Source organism: Poecilia mexicana, unplaced genomic scaffold (genome assembly GCF_051168715.1).
Source record: "Poecilia mexicana isolate PSO_F unplaced genomic scaffold, ASM5116871v1 scaffold_11, whole genome shotgun sequence".
In the NCBI taxonomy this organism is placed as follows: Eukaryota; Metazoa; Chordata; class Actinopteri; order Cyprinodontiformes; family Poeciliidae; genus Poecilia; species Poecilia mexicana.
This window is the reverse complement of record NW_028263380.1, coordinates 5,949,153-5,965,934: the sequence shown is the minus strand read 5'-3', so window position 1 is coordinate 5,965,934 and position 16,782 is coordinate 5,949,153.

Genomic DNA, 16,782 nt, shown 5'->3' with positions numbered 1-16,782 from the left:
TTTCATGCATATTTGAGAAATCCTTTAATAACAACCATTCAGCCGTGTAAAACGCCTGGGTGGATCTAGTCCCGCCTTTCTAGGTGCAGCTCCTCCTCACAGCTGCAGATTCCAAGGTTCTGAGCAACCGTCCTCCATGACTCCTTCCCTCAGCTCCTTCAGACTAGCCAGCAGCAATTAGCAAATACCTGATAGAGCTGCACATCAGCTAAGCTCATTATAGAAGCTGCTTCTCAGTGCAACGCTGGTAAAAAGGTTGTCAGAGGGTTAAAGGAGGAGCCATGTTGAGATGACTTTCTGTGGGCGGAATTTCAGAAAGAGCAGGAGTTTTTAAAGAGACAGAGGCCCAATTTTTAAACCATTAATTGACAAAGTCAAATGATTTATTTTAAGTCATATTTGACATATGCAGCATTATAATAACTGCAGTTAGCAGTTACTTAATCATGCCATAAAATTGCACTATGTGCCTGGAAAATACATGACAGCGCCCATTGAAAATTTTTATGAGTAGGAAAATAAATCAATTGGACTCACACCTCTTTCTCTGCACCATAATTATCAAACAACAGGGCATCACTGGAATGTGTAAGTGGTATTTAAATGCTAAGATTAAAAAGTATCACAGAAAACTCACTCATTAAATAAAAGCATGCGTGTGAAGTGCAAACATTTGACGATTTAGAGAGCTTATGTAGACTCAAACACACCAGGAGGAGCGCCACAAAATGTCAAACTCATCCTGACTGGCACTAAACAACAGCAACGACACCATGAAAGAGCGTTTGTCTCATCCAGGAGGCGACGAGGACTGAAGAAAATAAAGATAAAGGAGAGACAGAACAAGTTGGAGTTATGGTGGCACCCTGCAGTAAAGAGCAGCCATCCCTGGCTGCCACATAGGACACCCATTCACTCTGTGACAGGGTGTCACGCCACATGATTTATGACGGGTAATTATGGTTATGGAGGTGACATCATATCCTCTCCTCTGGTTCCCGCGTGTTGCCGCGCTGCGTGTGCGCGCGCCTTCGAATGTGCGCTCCTGACTAATTAGTTCTGCTGTCTGGATCCAGCGGCGGCCGTCTTTGTTTTTTCTACAGAACGGAAGACAAGGCATGTCACAACAACGCATCTCGCAGTTCCTCCAGACGTCCCATTATGCACAGGAGCACGCGTTCGCTCATGTGGACCCACAGGAGTTTGTCTCTCTTCGCACCAAATTGTACCGGTTTGCCCCAATACGATCCAAACTGATTTCAATTTTACAGCTTTTCAAACCAGATTTGAGCCACAAGGAGAACGAAGGAAAAAAAAAAAACACACAAAACAGGAAACAGCAATCGTTGATGTTGCTTGACAGAGTTAACCATCAGTTTACAGTGCTCTGAAATTGGCAGCACACAATTAGAAATCATTACTCTGCACCTAACAGCTGCTGACAGGCATGGGCACGACAAATGGGAAAATGAAAAGATTATAACACAATCTACCGCTCCTGCACACATGCTAATTCCCTCGCCAGCTCTAAATAAATCCTTTTTTTCTGTATCTATCTATATATCTACATGTCAATCTGTCAATTGATTGCATTTTTTTTTTTATCAAATCAATCACCCTGTAGCGTTGTGATTAATTACTATGCTTAACTGTATAGTCATTGTAGAAGTTTTTTTTTAAACAAAATATCTCCGTTTTCCAGGTTTTAATATTCAGGAAGGTTTAAAAGAAGTCATTTTGTTTCAAACATAATTCAGAAATGTTAACAATAAACTGGTTTTACTTCAGTGGAATAATAATTCATCGCTACAAGAACATATTGATATTTATATACACTGTGGTTGATTAATTTAAACACTTGCTCTGCTGATGGTCTGTCAGAGTTGGTGTGCAGGTCGCTTTTTTTTTATATCTAAACACCAAATTCTACAGCACATCTACATGTTACGATTGTCAAAGTCAAGCTAGCATAGCTTACCTGATTCCCTCTCCCTGATTATTTTTTTTGACTAAAACTTTTTCCTGACCAATGCTAATTGTTGATAATTGGCATTGAAGCACTGCATCCCTTTTTTTTTTATACGTCACCCGTACATTTCAGATTTAGCGAGTTATATTGACAGCTTGACAGGTAAAACCAATGGCAGTTATCGTCGACAAGTAGCTTTTTGTGGCGCAACACTACAATGTGTCTATATATGTGCGTGTATATACACACACACACTTACACAGACACACGTTAATGCGCATTTTCAACTATTTTCTTACAACCAACAACACTGCAGCAGCACTTCCATGGTGTTTTGGGCTGCTTGGGATGTGCACCGGTCGCTCACTGCAGCTAATGTGCAGTGGTCCGGTGGGGCTCAGGAGAGTGCCCTTAATGAGCCAATTCAGAGGAAACAAAATAATCAAAAGTGAAGGGGAAGCGTATTAGACTGGCTGAGTCAGTTGCCATAATGAGTACAATTCTTTCTTTGTTTGTTCTTCTTTTTTTTTCTCCCTCGCCACTGAGTAGACCCATTTCATTGTTTACTCAAATGTACGGCCATATAGCTACAGGGGCTCCGTTCAAGTATGGGCTTCAAAAGTCCACAGCTGAACTCTGATCTGTGGTTAAAATCCAGCTGCAGGAATTGGACATCAGTGACTGTTTGTAGGTTTCATTACTTTTGGTCTGAGCATGAAATCTTTAAAAGAAAAAAGAAAATTAATAAATCCTACTAGGGCCAGATATATGCAGTGTCTTGCCAAAAATATTCACATTCCTTGGAGTTATTTACATTCAGACACAAACAGCAACAGATTTTTATTGGGATATTTTGAGACAAACCTACATGAAATAATGAAGAATCGCAAGTGGGGAAAGCAACATTTTCAATTCTAAAAAACTTTTTTGCTGCTAAATAGTCGAAATAGACGTGAGCTCATCAACAAAGATATTTATTGGTTTCAGTCTGTTATTTAAGTTATTAGGCTTTCAGATTGGCGAAATTTAAGTGCTAAAGGAATCCCTGATCATTCACTGAACGTCTTTCAACATGTGGATGCTAACATTAGCACTGAGATGTTATTTTAGGCTTGAATAGCGTCACTGCTAGGCTAACTCCTTTTAGCTCAACTTTCACACAGTAGTCATTACCAGCGTAGTAAAACCGCTACTTAGATCGCTTTTTGAAGCAAACAAATTTAAGCCCGGTGGGTCAAAAGAAGCGGCTCCAGCGTCCGTTGCTGTGTTCTGTGGATGTCGCTTGTACGTCAGATCTAAGAGTCTACCGGAAACACATGAATACGAAGGTTCTGGACAGAATCTTGAATATATATAAAATTAAAAAAAAATGTATTGCGTTAGCATGCTTAACGGATTAAAATCTACATAATTAATTAATCAAAATTAAAGTGTTAAAGTTCCAGCCCTAATAATTACATCAAGCATGATTGTGAAGTGGCGAGAAAGGGGTTATTGGTTTTCAAAAATGGTTGGTAAATAAAAAAAGTCTAAAACTTAGGCCCGTATTCGATACTTGGTATAACTACCTTTTACTCCAGTTATTGCAGGTTTGTTTTATTTCACAGCTAAAAGTGAGAAACACAGAGGAACCCCTTCTGAAAAGGAGAGAAGCTAAAACTTTTAGTCGAGTAAGATTAGCCTTACTTGAAAATGTTATTAGGAAAAAAAAAGCGATCATGGAAGAAGTCAATTCTTCCAAGAACATATGATTTAAATACCTTAAGTCAATGTAAAAGATTAGAAGTAACTTGTTACCACCCACCTCTGTGTGTAACCAGGACTAGTCTGAAGTTACCATGAGCCTCTTGACTGTTCTGTTAAGGGTATCTTAGCCTGGTCCATCAGTTTAGGTGGACAGCCTTATTGATTTTATTTTCGGACAATGTTATTGTTTTCTAACCTTTAAAACATTAGAAACTCCTCCAGAACTTTCTACCTGACCTGTCTGCTATGTTCCTCAGCTTTCAGGATGCTGTTTGTTCCTTAATGTTCTGAGTCTAAATTGCACATTCACTAATAAGGTGACCATTATCAAAGTTATGCACAACTTCATGTTGGTCTGGTGCATAACATTTACATATGTACAATATAGTGCATTGCAGTTTGTAGATGTAACCTGTTGAGATTCTGCAATTTTTCAACAGATTGCCAGCAAATGTATTGAAAAATATGCCAAAATGATGAGCTTAAGAGTGTGTCGCTTTTTAACTTATTTAAATTGTTCCTACATTCAGAGGAACACCAGAATGCTGGCTACAGACAGAAACCACATGCACATAATCCCTCACAGATGGACAGCTAGACAGTGATCTTACTTGATTCTGCTCTGAAAGTCCACCATCATCCCCCCAGACAGCAAGAGGACATCTCCCTAAGCCCAGCAGAGGATTTTCATCCTGAAGAGTTTGCAGGTAGCTCAGAGCTTCAAAAGCAATTGTTAGGTTTAACAGTCAGGAGCATCCTCCCATCCCTCATTCCTGTCCGCCTGCTCACCCAGCTCAGCTGCATTGCTGCCCGGCAGGGTGCCTGCTGGAAGGAAAGGATGAAGACATATTGTCATCAAGTCTTCTATGGTTGTGTGTTCATGAAAAAATAAAATAAAAAAAATCAGAGACAGCACTGGTCCACTGAGAATAAACCAGAACATCTGACCAGGAGTTGCAGATGACTTCTAAGACTCCACCTGGTACAGCTACACCAAACACCGCAGACCCCCATGGAGCTGTCATCCCACCGCTGCACATCATTTTAGCATGTCCCAGCAAAAAATACTAACATTTTAGACATGCTAGCGCACACACATTTGTGGTAGTAAACTTGTGGCATTTTAATACCACAAACTGCTTATTTTCTCAATTCATAAAGGCAGAACTTGTAGATAATGTAACTGTGTAAATAAAACACCACCAGTGTAAAACGGCACCCGCACCCTTATGGAGGTTTGTTGAAAATTAAGTCATTTTTTAAAATGTCATTAAAAAATACAATGCAAACTTATAATAAAAACCAATTAGAGCCAGGAGTACGACTTCATTTACTCGCTATGCTAATGGCGGAGAAAAAAACTTAGCCTTACAGGAAAAGCGTTTATCCTCCCATCATATGCTAACTATTAGCATTCATGAAAGGATGTTTCTTCTTCGTCGTCGTCTTTTCTATTATGGCGGGCCGCAAACAACTTCGAGGTGCATACTGCCATCTACTGTACATGAGTGTGTAACAACATTAACTCAAGTGTTTGTTTTTTTTTTGTTGTTTTTTGTTGTTCTTTTGTTTTTTAATTTTGCTCATGACAAGCTCTGCTGAAAAAGCTGTAGCGGTAGCAGAGAGCCAGGGGAGATGAGCAGTTACACAAGATTATGATTGAAGACCCGCCTCCTGGTTCTGATTGGATTGGTTGTTTCTAGTTAATGCTGGGAGAAGAAAGAGGAGTTAGATTTTTTCCCCCACATATCTCTCTCATCAATACCATATTATCACGACATAATGAAAAAAATAAATAAATAAAATAAAATAAATAAATAAATAAATATATATATATATATATATATATATATATATATATACACACACACACACACATATACATATATTTCTGCTACTGACTTTTCATGGAAATGTTCTAGTGTTATTTGAGCTGGGACAGAAAATAATCACCTGTATTCAAATGACATAATCTTTGCAGAGTTACACTGGGATTAGATGAGGCCACACCCATAAGTTAGCTCTGGCAGTCAACTCAAGCCATGTTGCTCCTATGAAAGACTCTGCTGAATACATCAAGCATACCATAACAATTTGGTCGCATCATGCTGGTTGATGCATTGTGCGTTTCATGTGTTGCGCTCTGATTGGGTCTTCCTACCCCCTCCACCACCTCTTTTGGGCTAGAAGCCCAGAGACCATCTCCTCATTTCCTGACATTCGGAAGACAGGATAAGGAGGTGGAGATGAGCTCATCACTCTGTGACATGCAGAGCAGCAAGACCAGGAAGCGATGAGATCAGAGCCTGGATGCCAAACCCTAAAACTATATTGGATAAGAAATATGCATTGAAGTATTTGCACGAATTGCCTGACCAAAACATTTATTTAATTTTTTTTTAAATTTCACTTCAATTTTCCAAGCCACACCCGGGATTTGTTACTGCCAGACCTGTACAATCAGGAAATCCCTAATTAGAACCTGAAATATAACATAAAATAAATAGAAGTCTTAAAAAAGCAGCACATCTTGACCCACTTTGTGTTTTGGGGAAACTGACAGGCTGAGTTTCCAGGGGTCACCAGAGGTCAGCCTGCCTTCCCACCCCACATTAACGAAATGAAACAGAATTTAATTCTATTCAAGTTTATTTGTATCGCACATTTCAGCAATGAGAAAGTTTAAAGTCACAAAAACAACACAATCGACAAATGTGAAACAAGCAATAAACATTATATTTTATACCAAAATCATCAACACATCAAGTTGATGAGCTGCTTTTGCATACAAGTTTCTCCAATTTGTTTAACTCAACAATATCTCACAGAAATATAGCTCAAACTTTTCAATATGGAGTTAAGCAACAGCAAAATAGAAAATGTTGAAATTATGTCCTGGAACCATAGAAAGAAGGCTAAGAGAATGTTGCCACGGTGCTGGATTGCATCTACATATTTGCTTCCTTGAGTGAAAGTTGAAAGATCAGCAATTATTTTTACTTAGGTGCTATCAGGGGGTGTAGGTGGTGCTCCAATTAATTTTGTTATGACTTAATCCCAAAACTGACGATGGGTAAAAGTTAATCAAATGCAAGACAAAACTTGGTCTCCACCAACAACTCTCAGCATCTAGAGAAAACCTCATTAGTTCTACTCATTAGGAATAACAAATAAAATAACTGAAGTAAAGGAAATTAATTATAAACATTAAACTTAAAATTGAAGTTGTCAGAAGAAAAGAAAAGGAGAAGTCGATGTTCTGCGAAAGTTATTGGACGAGATTCTTCAGGGAGTCGTGAAGATCTGCAAAAAATATTTGCACCACCAATATAGCAGAAGCACCGGAGAAAAGGTGCAATTCATTTGAATGCATCCCCTGAGAGCTAAAGGCATTATTAAATTACACAGATATCCAGTAGTTGCTAAGAAGATGTGGCTACCAAGCGCAGCCTGCATGCGATGAGTAACTTACTGTTTCCTGCAGGTCAAGAGGTCCTCTGGAGTTGTGAGAAATTGTTTGTACTGCACATGCATTATTTACAAATGTGCACAATTCTAATTGTTTATACTTACAATTACATCATAAGACAAATGAAAGCAATTGGAAACAAAAGCAACTCTGCCATTTTGTGGATTAGGGCACATCAAATCTGAGAGTGGGGTGAGAGAGTACAAAAGCGCAGAGTGCACAGAGGTTGAAAACTCCCTGCAAAGTCAGAGGCTACAGACCATCAAACTGCATGTGGCCTTTAAAGCAGTGGACAGAGAGTTTATGGAATGGGTTTTCAAGCATTCCAGACTTAAAAATATCAAATGAAATACTAGAGCGGCAAGCAGTTGTTAATGGGTTCCAAGCAGGACCGAGCAAGTCCACCCCTACACATACACTCTCCTCCCCGCGTCCTGTCAGCGCCGAGGCTTTTCACACGTCCACTGGGTTGGGAAGCATCAGACACAGCAGCGTAAAGAACACCACCACTGGACTGTAGAGCAGTGGAGACATGAATCTCCCTCTGACAACACAATAAATGAGTCTGGCTTTGGCACTACTTGCTTGACTGCATTGTGTTAAGTGCAAAGAGAACTATCATGTGGGGGGTATATTTTTTTCCAGAAGTTGCACTCTGGCCCTTAGTTCCACTGACAGGGAAGCTTTATGTAGCAGCCAAACCAGAGAAAGAAAGACACTTTAGTCAATTTCATGTGCCAACCTGTTTGGGGACAGTTCAGGGATGATCCCTAGTTGGTCTAACCAAGCTGACCACCAGTACACAAACTAAGAGCAATAAAGACATGGACGAATGAGTTTGGACTGACCTGCAGAATCCTGAACTCAACCTGACTGAACAGCTTTGGGATGATTTAGAGCAGGAGTCCTCAAGAGCTACAGCGGAAATAAATAAGCCTCTCAATAAGAAGAGACCTTCAGGAGACCTGAGTCAGTATGACTGGCCATCCGACTGGGCCCAGCCATACTGACTGGGTCTGTATGACTGAGGATTTAGATAGTTTAATGGAAAATTCCACGAGTAATACTGCTACTCAGACTCAGCAAGAACAGTGGGTGAAAACATATTTTAAAAATTGTGCAGATATCAGAAGACATGTTAGAATGTTTTGTGAGAGAAACTCAAGTAAATTTGAATCAGACAATCATTTAAAGTCCTGAAAAATAGCAGAACAGGACGAAACGGGCATGGATTCATTGACATTTAATTTGACCTGTTACTGAACAAAACATCCTGCAGCTAGAGATGGAATAAACAAGCCTCTGAATTCATAAGTAAATTTACTTTTTTTTTTTTTAATGGAAAGTTTGCCGCAAAGAATTCAGTCAACAAGTCACGCTCGTTCTGTTTCATGTCCTGAATCCATGTTCTGCTCCCACTGTGTGCGCACGCAGACGAGCTAGGTGCTAAAACATGACAGCAGTCTGAGGAGATGATGTAATTGAGGCTGTGTCACACCAACAGTGACACATTTCCAATTAGATCATCTAAACTCACGCTGCATGTGGGTCGTCTGTCTCATTGACCCGTTTTTGCTTCTCAGGTTTATGAAAAGGTTTTCACACGCATCGCTTCCATGTCATGTTTTGGAGATAGACGATCCCTCGACTTTCAGCTGCCCTTAACACAACAGTGTTTACAACGTGTTCTGTTCTCCCGAAACCGGGCTGTACACTCTGCTACATAGGGCTGTAGAAATGACGATCCGAGCCTCTGCTTTCAGGAGCTCGTTTCTATCTTTTCAAGCATACTACAGTACAACACCTACCACTTCTGACTCAGAAGTCCTCTCTGCTTTGCCAAACTGTTTTAGAACAATGAGTCCTCTATGTGCGGTACAGTGGGCCATGATGTCTGAATACACACTGAGGCCCGATTCTGGCTGTAGGAGGAGTGATACTGTCTCTCGTCTGTCCCACCGCATTCGTTAAGCACTAATCGTGAAGGCCTGCTGCTATTTTCCACTGTCTGTACTCACGACTTTAACACTCCATGCACCAGCCTAGATAAGTCATTAGGAACTTAATGTGCTCAGTGGGTGAAATGACGAATGAGACCTTGTGCCTTTGGGATCTGTGTAAAGACAAATAAATTGGGGTGAAGGTTAAGAAGGTGAAGTTACATAAGGGGTAAGGGAAATTCTTTTTCTTCACCCTTTCCAGAAGTGAGTAACTTAAGGTAACTGGAGAGGATATCTTTATCAATCACCTAATTGGAGTGTTTGGAAAGCCTGCCTTTAAATATTAGTATGAAACTGTCTTAATTAGTACCCTTTGGACATCTTCACTTTTAGTCTCATTACAACCACACAGTTCAGCACTTTCTTATTGGAAGTTTAATGAGATGAACCCAAAAAATATTGAATACATGAGCCAATGACAAAATATTACCGTCTGCAGCCATGAGGAAAGCTAATCATGGGCTGAAAGCTATAGGGCCAGAGCAGGAGGAACATCTCCAAAGTTGGGTACCCAAAGAATGTGCTGCCGGTTTTCTGATGAGCTGTGTGTGACGAGCAAATGTTCCTACCACAGTGTGTCTGTGCTACCTTTCCAAAATGTTGGAACAACCTATTGGCGCTTGTGAATGTCCCAGTTAGGTCTTGACATCCTGGTAGTTGCCAACTTACTTTCTCTGTGATACCGATTCATGTAATGCAACCACCTCTCTATCACCCCGCATTTACACTGCGTGGATCTCCCCTCCACTCTGCTGCACACTTCACCGGCAGAACTGCACAGCAGAGACATGACTTCAAAGCCAAAGTCAACATTTTCCATGAGTTTGTTGAAAAGCAAAGAAACAACGTGTGAGCATAGCATTATTAACATGAACTAAGCCCTCCCGGGTTTGATAAGGTCAAAGTAAATGCGATTTATATATGGTTTATTCATCTTCATAACGCATTTTTTGATTGACTCCAGAGCAATTTATAGTCGTCAAAGTACTATATTTTTTCTGATTAAGATCTTCTCATTCTAGGTTGATGTAAAATTCAGTTCTGTTTGGACAGCTTTTTCAATTGTTTCGACCTCAGTGACCTTATGTTTATACACTATGGACATATGAGCAACCAATTCACCTCCCTTCTTGGAAAGAAGAGAGATGACTTGGTTGCGGTGAATTATGTTAGAACCTTGTTGATTTCTATAGAAATTGTGCGGTTTCTCTTAAACGTGCAAGTGTACCCAGATGTAAGTGGGTAATGTAGACAGGTAACTTAGCCTGTATGACTAATTCTCAACCTGTGTGGATTAGAAGATTCTGCTTTAAATTCAAACTTTCTGCATGTTGTTTCATCACTCCACCCTGGAAAAAGAAAAGTTCAAAATTAGAATGGCATTCATGGCAATGATTGGGCTATATAAACTTCTAACCGCCACTGTAAATGTTTTCTGTAGAGGCATCAGGCCTTCGTTGCCTCAGAATAAAAAATAAAAAAAACATTTGTGAAGAGAAGCTTCATGTTGAAAACAGAGGCAGATGTGATGTTTCCAGCATTCAGGCTGAAGCTGATTAATGATCCTGATTTATTTGCCATTGGATCCGATCGAAGGCAGATGCCAGATGTTAGGTGAATGTCACTGGACTGCTTTTGTTTTTGTGTCTGCTCAGCGTCTAGATTTCTGAAAAAGTTAAACAAACCTTCACTTTGGCTCCCCAAACCACTAACTTCTGCACGGTTACTAAATCAACCCTCCCATTGATCACTAAGCCTTCACATGCAGACAGCGTCGACATAGGGATTTATTTGAAGTTGCTGTGTTATTGGCAGACTTGGAGATGTATATGGCTGAGGCTGGTGTTTGGAATGTGTTTCATGAAAGGCGGCCTCCCCAAACCGCTCTCCCCCCTATTAAAGACCTACGGTGCTGTGCTTGCAGCTGCCTTACATGTTATGATCAGTCGATTTGTGTCAGTCAACAGTTTATCTGCTGATTGGAGTTTAATGGGGGCAGTACCCTGTTTATTCGGCCAGGGACCCCCTCAGGGCAGAGATGTCCAACAGTCTACCCCCCGTACCGCCAGACATCATTTAACCCAGCGCTGACTGCCCACTTTACATGACTCTGCCATAATCTGTCTCTGCCCATAGGACATTTGGGGGGTAAACCTAACAAACCGTCATTACCGAACGTGCTTTAAAGGCACCACACATATACACACATACACACAAAACAGGATGACATTGTCCAGATCTCAAGCTGGCCTCAAACCAGAATCTTGCAACACCGTTCCCCACATTCCAACAAACATCGTCGTATTTTACGCATAGTTGTGAGGCGGAAGGAAAAATAATACGTGGCTTTATTTATTCACAAAATGAAATATGTAATGTGCCTTTGCACCGAGCTGACCTTTAATCTAACAACCATAAATAAAACCCAGTCCACCAGCATGTGATTTAATCTTTGCTTAAACCCACCCAGGTAGCATTGAGCGTTCCAACAACGTCCTCTGAACGTTTCCACGAACGTCTGGCGAACATCGACTGCAAGAGTTCAATGAGCGACAAAATGAGACACCATTAAATGTCGGGCGGGATTTTTTAAAATTTTTGTAGCAAATTCAAGAAATTTGATCAAAGTTGATGATGGACAGTGCTACAGTTCTTTATTTCTATTTGTGAACATTTTCGAAAGAGTTTTATTTTCTTCCCTTTTGAAATTAATTAATATTTTGTGTGGGTCTATCACATAAAATACCAATAAAATACACTGCTTTTTGTGGTTGTAACATGGCAAGATGAGAAAAAGTACGATGGGTATGTACAGTTGGGAAAGTGCACTGTGTCAGACCAAACTTTCGAGCTGGCATCATGTTTTTGGCTGCAGTGAAACAACAAGCACCGTAACATCCAATAAGCCAACCTAACAGCATTTTATTTATGTAACTCGGTAATGAAAACCAGAAACCTCTCCTCCGAGACAATATCTCTCTTTACTGAGTTGGAAGTCACAGCAAATCAAAGTTTTTGGATGTCAGAGCTTCTTTCATTGAAAAAGTGGGAAACAGAGCCCAGATGAAAGTTGTGTAATCTGAGTTTTACACGGGAAAAGAAACAGTGCTTCCCATTTGTTTGTGATCCCACGTTAACTTTACATCCCACCTCCTCTGCTGCTCATTGAGAGCTGGCAGAGGACAGGATGACAGTTCAGCCTCACGCCTTCAGCTTGGTTGTTTGCCGTCTCTGACGCTCACTTGGACAAAACTGCGTCCACTTCGTTTCATTCACCTGCAACAGGAAGTAGGATCAATAGGAATACGTTCCTACCAGTAAAGCAAAAGTGTGGATATTTCCTAAAACTCACATCCTGCGATGATTTTGTGTTCTGTCTTCCACCTCGCTGGCGGCATATTTCTGAAAACAAGTGCTTCTGTAGCAGTCCTTTGGGACATTAAATGCACCTGTGGTGTTCAAAGGCTCGTTCATATGAATTTTATAGGTTTTTCAGTATAAAACTCTATATTATTCCTGTAATATCTCTACAGTGACTCAGTAAATCGGCTCAGCAGTGAGCGCTGATCTCCTCTCAGTTTGCTGCATGTTTGTTTTACTTTACTGCAATATTATGAAGACTTTAATGTCCTGCTGTGCGCTCCATATGGGGTGGAGAAACATATTGGAAAAAGATTGTTTGCAAATGTAACCAGTTTATTTATGACTTAATCTAAATACTGAAAAATAGCAGAGCAAGTGTCTTACAGTGGTTTATGTTTGAACAGCTCCTGTCATAATGATTATTTCCCCTTAAAATGGTTTCTTATATTTAACCTTTAATATGGTTTTGGGGGAAATTCACATGATAGAACAACAAAAAGAAGTTGCCATATTAAGCTGTATTTTCATAGTCTTCGTGATTTATAAAAGATTCTGAATCTTTAATTAACAAAATTTTGCCCATTTTGCTTCTATTCATAATAACTGGAGAGTGTATGTGACCATAAGCTTTCCAATCTTGGACAGATTCTCAACTGAATTGAGGTCTGGACTTTGACTGGGCTATTCGAACAGATACATATGCTTTGATCCAAACCCTTCCATGTTACCTTTGGCCGTTTAGAGGCGATGGATGTACTGCCATACAGTGGCTCGTGAAAGTATTCAAATATGACATTCCACATATTTTATGGCCAGTTAAACACCAGCTCAGATGATTAATAGTTGCCCCAGCAACAGATTCTGATATGAATTTCTCAGAAACCCTTTATCTGGAGTGGTATTCAATAAATTAGAAACTGCATTTTGATGAGGATGCTTGTCAGGTTAAAAGTGTTTTTTCACAATAACAGCCGTTAAGCAGGTATTAAACATACTTCTCATTAAGCCCACATTTCTCTATTAAAAATGTTTTTATTGGTGTGATGTAATTTAATTTCAAATGTCATGTTTTCATTAGCTGCAAGCAGAAAATCATCATAATTAACAGAAATGAAGGCTTGAAAACACCAGTCTGTGTGCAATTATTCTATATAAAGTGTTTCTCTAAGTGAATAGAGCTACTGAAATAAGTGAACCTTTCAATAATATTATAATTTACCGAATAGGCCTGTGCTGTGATTTTCATACTTAACCATCTGTCTTTTACAAAGAATGTCATAAAAAAAGAAAGATACCCAAAGGGAAGTGGTTTTGGGGATAGAAGTGCCTTTAGGATTTCAGAGGAAAATAGGCAGACTTATTCTAAATAATAAAAAGACAGTGATCTCAGCAGAAGATCACACCAAGGACCACTCCTGTCAGCTAAGAACAGGGAGTGCAGGCTAGAAATTACACAAACTCACCAAACGTAGGGCGAATTCACACCAGCCATGTTTAGTCCTCTTGCGTAGAATGTCCGGTTCGTTTGGATAGGTGTGTGAATATGCAAATGAACAAAAGAGCGAAGTCTGGTCTGCGTCTGGGTTCGGTTGAAGTGAACTTTGGCATGGTTCAAATACATATTATAAGCCTCAGGCAGACTGAAGACCGCTCCAAAAGCAGGAAGCCAACTATAGCACAGTGAATTCTGGGTAAACACAACCAAAACAAACATATGAATCTAATGCTAGCGGAAGAAATGGCTCGAGGGCTTTTGCCAAAGACAAAAGTGAAATCCTACAGCTATTAAAATCTGGCACTACTCCATGTTTGTTTACACTTGTTTACATTTCATAAAAACGGAAGTTGCGCTTGGTGTCTTCTTCGGATGTTTTCCTGTAGCTTCCTTCTGTGGTTCTTGTTGCAGCGCCGCTACAGGAGAGGAGGGGAACAGGTTTTTCAAACCGCACCAGCTGAAAATATCATGTATGGAGGAAGTTGCGCTCCATATGCTATCAGGTGTAAACACTCTTATAGACAATAAAAGGAATGTTTCTGGATCTGAATCTATGCTACAACATAAAGGGTCCAACACTTTACTTTGCACCTTGTATTTAATAATGTTTCCAGTGAGTGTATAGCCACAAGGTGTGATTAGAATCTTGAAGCACAGTGTCGTTAAAAACTGAATTGACTTCAAATCAACTCTTCTTTTTAATTACTTAATTTATAGTAAACCTGTTATTTTCCTCTGGAGTGAGCACACACACAGGCACGCACACGTGTTGTGTGGGAGCTGTTTTCCTTTTTGGCCTCTATTCCAAGCAGACACCTTGACTCGATCTTGTCAGACTCACTCAGGTTCAGCCAGGACATAAACAAACTGCAGTAATCAGGCATGAAGGTTAAGGGCACCGAGCGCTGACGTGCGTGTTGTTATATGGGTCAGAGTGGCAGCGTGGCGTCCGCGTCCCTTTATTTCCACCGACTCGTAGGACTTTAGAAAACAGGGACGCCTAACATGCTCCTTCAAGCCTGATGCGAGGCTTATGGCAGACATGCGGCGGGGGCCGACGTGTCGTCGTCGGTGCCCGCGCCTCGTCTCTTTCTCATTACCAGGCCCAGGATGTCAGAGGGAAAGTTGGAGAGAAGACGACCCCGGCCCCCTGACAGAGCGAACGAGTGAGAGATGGAAATAATTACCAGCGTCTCCTGTGGAATAGGGCGTAAATTGATACACACTAAATACTGTTGTACCTTAGGGGTCCCTCTCTGTGTCTTCCTCGTCAGATGCACGAGACAAATGAACGCATCCAGCAGGAATTAATTGGATTTGGGAGCAGTCTCCTGCACAATCCACCAGGACGGGCAAACATCCTCCCCTCTTTACCCTCTTCTGCCTCCCTTCCCTTCAGAACACACACACACACACACACACACACGCACGCACACCTCCTCCTCCTTTATTCCAGTCATGCCTTGCAGAAATGTCTACCACCCCCTCCCACTCATCCACCCCGCCCTGATGGATCAGTCTGTGTCCCTTTACCACACACACACACACAAACACGCGCGCGCACACACACAAGTGTATACACACGTATGCACGAGTGCCATGCTGCTCCCAAGTGGATTGCAACCCGTCTCTCTCTCTCTCTTGGATACAGCGTTTCCATGGCAGCCACGTTTTCTGCACGTGCGGAATCAGACGAGAGAACGAGATGGAAGAAAGAGGCCACTCCTATCGATTCACTGGCTGGCTATTGATTGGCAGTCTGCTGCGGCGGCTCGCTTACTAACAGTGAAGCACTCCCATGCATTCATATCTCACACGCGCTTGGCAGAACGTAAACAAATGACATCATTTGCGCACGAGTTAAAAAAAAAGGGGGGGACAATGTATGTTTTCTTTCGTTGGGCATCTTTTAGCTTAGGTATTTCTTATCAGTGGGTGAACAACGTTAATGTGAAAAACAGAAAATAGATAGATAGGTATCTAGCTAACTAGCTAGTTAGACAGCTAGCTGGTTAGATAGCTGGCTAGTTACTAGCTAGTTAGATAGATAGCTAGATATATAGATATTCATTTGAAAAATTAACTTGGAATGCAGACCCAAAGCACATCCACCTTACTTACCAGTGCATAAAAGGTGTTTTTGTTTCAATTTATTCTCTATTTCACAACCTTCAGTGTTGTCACAAGACTAAGTATTAATTTCATCTGTCCAAAGCTCACACTTCCACACAAATGTCCTGGTAGAAGGACAATAAAAAAAGTTTATTTCTTCTTTACTTTTAAATATTTTGGTGACTATTGTGGAATTTTTGTTATGGAAACTTGGGAATCCCAAGATGCTACTTTTTGAACAAATGGTGTCCCGAACTAGCCCTTGTTTTAGGGTCCTTCAAAACGTGTTTCGCAATGAAAAGAAAGCTTTTTCTTTTAGCTTGATTTAGAAACTAAGAGAAAAATAAATGTGCTTTGTTTTTCAACCAAATGAAACTAAGATAAACAGTCTACATTTAGAGCTTTTAGTGCTAAACTCAATCCATGATGGTCCTAATATTATAATAAGCTAATAATGTGATGTGATGTACAGCTTTAGGTTACAACTCGCATGTTTTGCTCTTTCGGGGGTGGGGGGTGTTGGCAAGAAAATTAGACATAACTTAGAAATAACTAAACACTCAAAATAAATTGAGTGTTCATGCTGTCCCCAGAGGATGACCACCCTGGGTGGAAGGCCATATCAAAA